Source organism: Mercenaria mercenaria, unplaced genomic scaffold, assembly GCF_021730395.1.
Source record: "Mercenaria mercenaria strain notata unplaced genomic scaffold, MADL_Memer_1 contig_3260, whole genome shotgun sequence".
NCBI classification, from domain to species: Eukaryota; Metazoa; Mollusca; class Bivalvia; order Venerida; family Veneridae; genus Mercenaria; species Mercenaria mercenaria.
Genome location: NW_026461382.1, coordinates 40,386 through 48,003, shown reverse-complemented (window position 1 = coordinate 48,003; position 7,618 = coordinate 40,386). Strand labels below are relative to the sequence as shown.

The following is a 7,618-nucleotide window of genomic DNA, read 5'->3' as shown; positions in this document are numbered from 1 at the left end:
GATACTAAGATACAATGTAAAGACGCAGAATTCAATAAAATAAGAGGGTAGTATCCCTTTGGCCTTGACCTGAGAGCCACTGAACCCTTAAACAAAAGACATGTTTCACAAGTGGTACTAAGTCGCTGTGTAAAGTTTGAAGGCCACAGCTTTCTTTCTGACTTAGAGCCCGGTAAAATACCAGACATTAAGTCAAGTCCTTGAGACATTGACCTTTTGGCCACTAACCAAGATCGACAGGAATCTCCCTCTAGTGGCGTTTAAAAACTGTGTCTATTATACTATATCACTTAAAGTCGTGAAAACAGTTTCAGTCTGCAGGTTAATCTGACCTTGAATTTTGACCTATTGATCCCAAAACCGATACGGATCCTCCTCAAGATTTGCTGAAAGGGTATCAAACCATGTGACATTTCGATATTGTACACACTTGGAAATCGATTGATTCAGGTAACACTTTTGCCTATAATTTCCTTATTACTTGACTGATTTGAAGACAGGAAAATGAGTGCTTTACCGACGCAAAACAAGTGCCGGATATTCTCAGTACTTTTCCTAAACACTTCGCCCAAATATTTTCACGGACTAAATGTGTAGGTAACGTGTATACTGGGCTTTGGGCGACGTGTTTGAAGTAAGTATTAAGAATGTGAGGCTTTATGCCAAGGAAAACATACATCTTCCTGTCTTCGATGCCTTTTATCTTATCAAAATCCGTCAAAAGATAACAAGATAAAAAGAGAATTGTGTTTCCATTCTCATCCATCAGAGGTTCGTCAAAATCCCCGACGAACTAGGTAACCATGGTAAACATCTGGTATCCGAGAATGAATTGCTCCCTGAATCGAGTAATTTTCCCCGTGTATTCGATAGTGAATGGTCAACAAGTAGAGTATTAAAACTGAAGCTTTATACTTTCTATCTTAGAGCCTGAAAACGATAAATAATACCAGAAAATAAGTAAGATGTACATTAACTATGATTTTCGGTGCAATTTACTACAATAATGGAACCGATTACCTTACGTGAAACATTCACATTGTATTCTGCTGGTGGACCTATTCTTATTCAGTACTATTGAAGCTAGCTGCTCTTCTTATTGCCAAACTTGCAAGTTTTAACCTGGTTGCTTCTCCTTGAGACTACTAAATCATTTTTCTGCTTTTACATTTCAAGCGTACTTTCGTGGAACTGTATCATTTATATTATAGTATAATATTAGATAAAAAGAAATGTTATACGCTAAACGATGTATCTAACTTCTAGCGATAGGAGGTCTGAAACTCTTACTAGATTACCTCCGTTTTAAATAACCCCGAGTTAACTGGCGGACGAGATGATTGGTGGACGAGTTGACTGTAAACCATCCCAACAGCCTTCAAGGCTCCCGCTAATTTTGCCTGTGCATTGTCAAATATTTACCTGTATAAATACACCGCATAACGAATTGTTTTTCGTACAAGACGAACTGTTATCTCCGCATGACAAATTGATAAGTGGACATGATAAATCTATAACGAACTATAGATTGGACGGCTCAAACTAGTAAATGCACAACAAAAACTAAGAAATGTACTGGACAAACTAGTAAATGTACATAACAAGCTGCTTCATCTACAAGACAAATTATGATTTGTACCGAATATAATGGAAAATGCACAAGACGAACTATTAATTGGACAGCACAAACTAGCGAATGCACAACACAAACTAAGAACTAGTAAATGTACATAACAAACTGTTTTATCTACATAACAAGTTATGATTTGTACCAAACATATTGGGAAAAACACATAACGGACTGTTAATTAGACATCGCAAACTAGTGAATGCACAACACAAACTAAGGAATCTACCGGACGAACTTGTAAATGTACATAACAAACTGCTTTATGTACATAACAAATTATGATTTGTACCGAATATATTGGAAAATGCACTCGACGAACTATTAATTGGACAGCACAAACTATCGAATGCACAACACAAACTAAGAAATCTACCGGACCAAACAAACTGCTTTATCTACATAACAAATTATGATATATTGGAAAATGCACCCGACGAACTATTAATTGGACAGCACAAACTATCGAATGGACAACACAAACTAAGAAATATACTGGACAAACTAGTAAATGTACAAAACAAATTGTTTTATCTGTATAACAAATTATGATTTTTACCGAATAAATATTAGGAAAAGCACATGACGATATCAAGACAGTTTTGGCGTTCCATTGTTGCAATATCATTTTACGAGGCTGGAATATCGGCACGTGTGTGCCATTATGCTCAATATAAGAGATATTGATCATGATAATTTTATATGTTTTATTGATTAATATTTGTGCATAATTATTTGTATTGTATATGAGTATAGGCTGAACGCATTCACATGTAAACATGATATATTTACAGAGAAGGAACACTACCACTGACCTCATAAAATAGGCCTTTCAACATTATCTCCCTTGTTCTTATCGTTAAGGAGTGGAAAATGTAATCAATTTTATGGACATGTTTAAAGGTTGATTAAACCGCAGTCAGGTTAAATATATTATATTCTAAATGTTTATGATCCAACACCGATAATGTCAGATTCTTCTCGAAATAAAAATGCTTTAAAATAGCGATTAAGGTAGTGGACATGTATTGACAATCAGCAAGTTGCGTATTCCCTGTCTGTCATTCCGGTATTCTCCGTTTATATAGAGAATAATAGGTTAGTGCCGTAGATGAGAAAGTTTATCTGGCGAGGTGGAGGAGGTTATCGGGTGAGCCGAAGGCGAACCTGATAACGTCCGGAGCCGAGCCAGATAAACTTTCTCCATCTTAGGCATTAACCTATTATTCCATTTATCTTGTCATTACTTCATTTTCCGATATTTGGCAATTTATTTTACAAAAATAAGTGTGCGACAACCGCTTTAATGACGTCATATTCGTAATGACGTCACTTATATAATGACGTGATTACCGGCAAAATCGCAATAACTTCTTCGTTTTTGAATAAAAACTCATTATTTGACCACTCATTTTCTTAGTTCGGACATTTCCAACACAATGATGATGGTTTCGTTGCAAAATTTCTTATGACAACAATATCGATCATAAGGTCACATGATCAACTGACCGTATATCACTGGTCACATGATCAACTGACGGTATATCAAGAAAGATATACGGCACCCTGATATCGGGTCGAAAATACTGCAAGTGACAGGATAAAATTGAATACAACGTGGGCGTTGTGCTATATTTACGTCCGTAGAATATCGAATTGCCTAACGTGAATACGGAAATTGCCGACTATCAATGTGTCCGGAGTAACGTCAAAAAAATTGGGAACCCGTTAAACAATGTATTATGTGATCATAATTCACTGATATATTTTTTTCTAATTTACCCGTAACCCCTTCCCCCCCCCCCCCCCCCCCCCCCCCCCCCACCCCCACCAGAAAAAGGAAATAACTGGGAATGGAGATTATGACGATAACTGCCAATTCTATAAGGTTTTTTTACCTTCATTAAGAAAGAACTCTCCTTTTGAAATATATGTGTACTTAAGTAAATAACAAATACACCAAAATAGTAAAATAGATAACGACCAGTGTAAATGACACCCTTTTATTTGCTTCAATTAGCATCAAATTTCCTTTTGGAAAGTACTACAGCACCTGTGATTCATTAGCTTCAAGGTCAAAAACTACCATAGACTTCAGTGCAGAATATTGAGTCTATGACACAGGTAAATAAGTGTTGACACTGTTACCATTCTGCAACTTTATAGCCTTGGTTACAATTAGTAAAGGTAAGGATCTATTATAATATATTTCGTGATCTATCATGGTAGTCAATCAGTTATAAAGTTCGGCAAATCACGTGTTTCCCCGTATGTGATTTCGGTATTGCGGAATGAAATATTCGCATTCAGCTGCAGTTTACAGCCGAATTGGCAAGCGGGAATACATAATTATTTGGAAATTGTCGTTCAATTATTAGCAGTGTGCATTTGTAGCCATCTGTCACAGCAACGTGCTGATTTAGTTTATATATATATATATATATATATAGATGTATATATATATATATATATATATATATATATATATATATATATAGATATATATATATATATATATATATATATATATATACATGTAGTCAGAGGGAAAATATCTTATCATTCATAACAAATGTAACCCAAAACATATAACTCGAACCCCGCCTGTACACGCAAAGTAAAACCTAGTCTATTTACAGAAAATGTACAAACAACTGAGATACAACACATTTCAGTACATCTATTCTGAATCACTTTCCTCGCTAGTCTCGCTATCTGATTCACTTTCGCTATCCTCGTAGTCGTCTTCATCTTCTTGGAATGTAGCAAAAACTCTTGCTGGCCCTCAACTGCCTTCGTATATTCTAATAACCGCTACATAGATCGTAGACCCATATTCCGGAATTGAGTCCAAATTCGCGACCAACTCAACTCCAGGAACATTTCCTTTTCCAAGACGCTGGTGTACAGGAAAAGTAGCCGATTAACCGAAATCAGTTGAAGGCGTGTCTACACCGATCCTATTAACAAATCGTTCTGTAATCAACCAGTGAACACTCTCATTTTTCCAGCCAGGAAAATGAAAGGTGATTGCATCATCTCGGTTCCAAATAAAAGTGAGTCGTTTGAAAATTTTTAAGACCATCCAGAGTTCATAATTACAACTGACCCATTTGGAATTCTTTTGTTGTGTTTCGATTCCCAGGCTCCTAAGTCATCCTTGGAAACTTGGTAATCCGGATTCTCGGCTACCTTCGCCTGCAATAAACACCAGTTACACCACATTGTTTATTATTTTAAAGTTTAAACAAATAATTTGTATAACAGTACGTTTGGCAGTGTTTTAAAGACACATCAGACACTTTTCTATATGTATATAGGCAAAACTTTTCCTTCAGACAGAATTTCTTTAAACTTTGTGTACTAACTGTGAATCACATTTAAAACGGAAATATGTATTTAAAAAATCACAGGTACCTGTGCTTGATCTTGAATTATCTGCCCTTGAAAATAGATTATTTTTTAATATTTTCCCATTTTCAAGGGCAGACAATTCATGACTAATTGCTTTATTTTATATTTCTGTTTTTGATTTGATTCTCTGTCAGTAAACACAGTTTAAAGAAGAAATTTTATCCGTAAGAAAATTTTGCCCATGTCAATATAGACACTATAGCACTATGTTCTTGACTATGAATATGACAAAATGATACCTCAAAGCCCTGCTCTTTCCTATTGACCGAACTTCTTTAAACTTTATGTACTGAATGAAAATGATTTTAATACATATTTTCATTTTAAACTTGATTTTCAGTCAGTACACAAAGTTTTAAGAAATTCTGTCGGTAGGAAATTTTTGCGTATATACAATAGAAAACTATCAGATGTGTCTTTCAGGATTTTGCAACATCTGTTTATGGATCGTATCATTGAATTGATCGAATGTTTATGCACTCTATATTTTGTCTCAGGAGAATTCATCCCTCTCGAAAAATGATTTATATAATCTTATAACCTTTATTCATGTCCGTGACTCGGTAGGTTGGTTGATCGGTCGTTATGTTGCTCAGTCTCTTGATATTCCGTCACTTGATGTCATACTGATTGCTCGTGGTAAGTACAATTGAGTTACGAACTTTCGTAGCAACGTGCTATATATTTATAAGATTTTATCAATGGTAGATGACCTTCTTTGTTTTTTTAATGGTTCATAACCGATTTCTTCTGACAGATCACTTGTCCGAAATATGCGTTTCATAAACAGTGTTTGTATCTTATTGACAAAAAACGAGAACTTAACTTGCCTGTTTTTGTGGAATTTGTAAAATTTCCCTACTTTCTAGTGCAATAATGGCCTAAACTTTGCTATATCTTATATATATTGCAGGATAAACGAAGGTAACAAAAACTATGTCTGATTTATTTACTTCTACTTCCAAAAAGAATGTTTTATATTAAACTTTTATAATTGCTGTAAACAGTACTTAGTGTAGGGATGAGCACAAATCATTTCCTCAAATTTTAATTATTGTGTTACAAGGGACGTGTCTGTAACCGAATATTGTTATATGTTATGAGATTTGTCTCTATGAGCATGACAAGTTTTCGATCAATTTCACGGTCACTGAATAATGAAGCCATTTACTGTAAGGTTAACAAAAAACAACTAGAAACGGTACTTGAAAAATTAAAGAATCACATGTACATTTTAATTGATTTTTGTCAAAAATTTTCTCAACCCGCTTGTTTAATAACGTTAACTTGAGCAGTTAAAAAAAAAACAACACAGAAATCAATATAAAAAGAACCTTGCATCGCATGTCTCATGAAAAACGACTCAAAGCATTTTATCAAACGCGTTTTCCTTTTATACTTCCTTTTATACTGAAAAGTTAACAACATAAATAATATATATTTTCTTTGTTACTTTAACATTGATAATAACTCCTGGTCCTGCTAACTTTCCATTGGAATTTCGTGTACCCTCTTAGATCCTTCGGAAAAATGTGCTCATGCGTCCAGATGTATCCCTATATGCTCCACTGTTTCAAACTTATTTAATTCATACCTTTGAAAAATATAAGGAAAATGTTGCAATCGCATATATTATATTAACAGAATTTTAAGTTCTTTTATATGTGTGATAAAGCTAGGCTAACTAGGAGTAAATGGCTGAAAATGTTTTCTAAAATCAAATTTAGCAATATGTGTATATATGTATATATATATATATATATATATATATATATATATATATATATATATATATATATATATATATATATATATATATATATATATTTACAGAGAGTTTTATAAATAGCAGATTATGACAGTCAAAAATACGTGAACAGTTGTTTCAATATTTTCTAGATTTTACGTTTGAGTCGCATGTCTCCAGATGAACATCAAACATTTTAAAACAGATAGCAACTGTTGTAAGATATTAAAATTGATAAACTAGTATTGTAAAGTAGATGTCTTAATGTGTATCAAATAAATGTACTAAAAGTTATGTCCCTCTAATTAATACCAATTCTATTGTAATAACGTTTCACTTCTTTCAAACACTCTGAATTGATTAAAAGGCGTAACGTTGCTGAGTGTTTGAATAAAAATATTGTTTTATATAGGAGTCATTTATAATCTCTGTATATTACAACTGATAACAAATGAAAACATTTTTAGATTTTAAAAATATGTTGACACAAATTTAGAGACGTGAAATTTTAAGGCTGACCCTAAAACAGATTTATAGATCATTTTAACAATAGAATATTTCTGATGCTTTACCAATAATCATCGAATTGTTCTCGGTACAAGGTTGTGAAGATATAAGGTGGATCGCCTGGCCAGTTGGGTGGGCTTGGACCAAGAATGTGAGTTAAGTCGACAAGTTTTAAATCCACTTTGCCAGTGATGAAGGCCAATACCGTTAGCGTAGAAAAAATCGGAAAATGCATTATCCCTCTGGATAATCTGAAATAGGTTTTGAAAATGTTAAAACTGATTTGTTGTAGGTGTTAAGATTATATATGTTGGTTTGGTTGC

The 7,618-nt window shown here is 33.8% G+C and overlaps 1 long non-coding RNA gene across 1 annotated transcript; it reads right to left on the bottom strand.

The window, feature by feature from the left end:
- Positions 1-4,138: 4,138 nt before the first annotated feature.
- LOC128552884 (uncharacterized) lies at positions 4,139-7,618 on the bottom strand. Its single transcript, XR_008369196.1, has 3 exons — positions 7,361-7,618; positions 6,495-6,635; positions 4,139-4,825 (listed from the first exon to the last, which is right to left on the bottom strand). It is a non-coding gene; the product is annotated as an uncharacterized LOC128552884 (long non-coding RNA).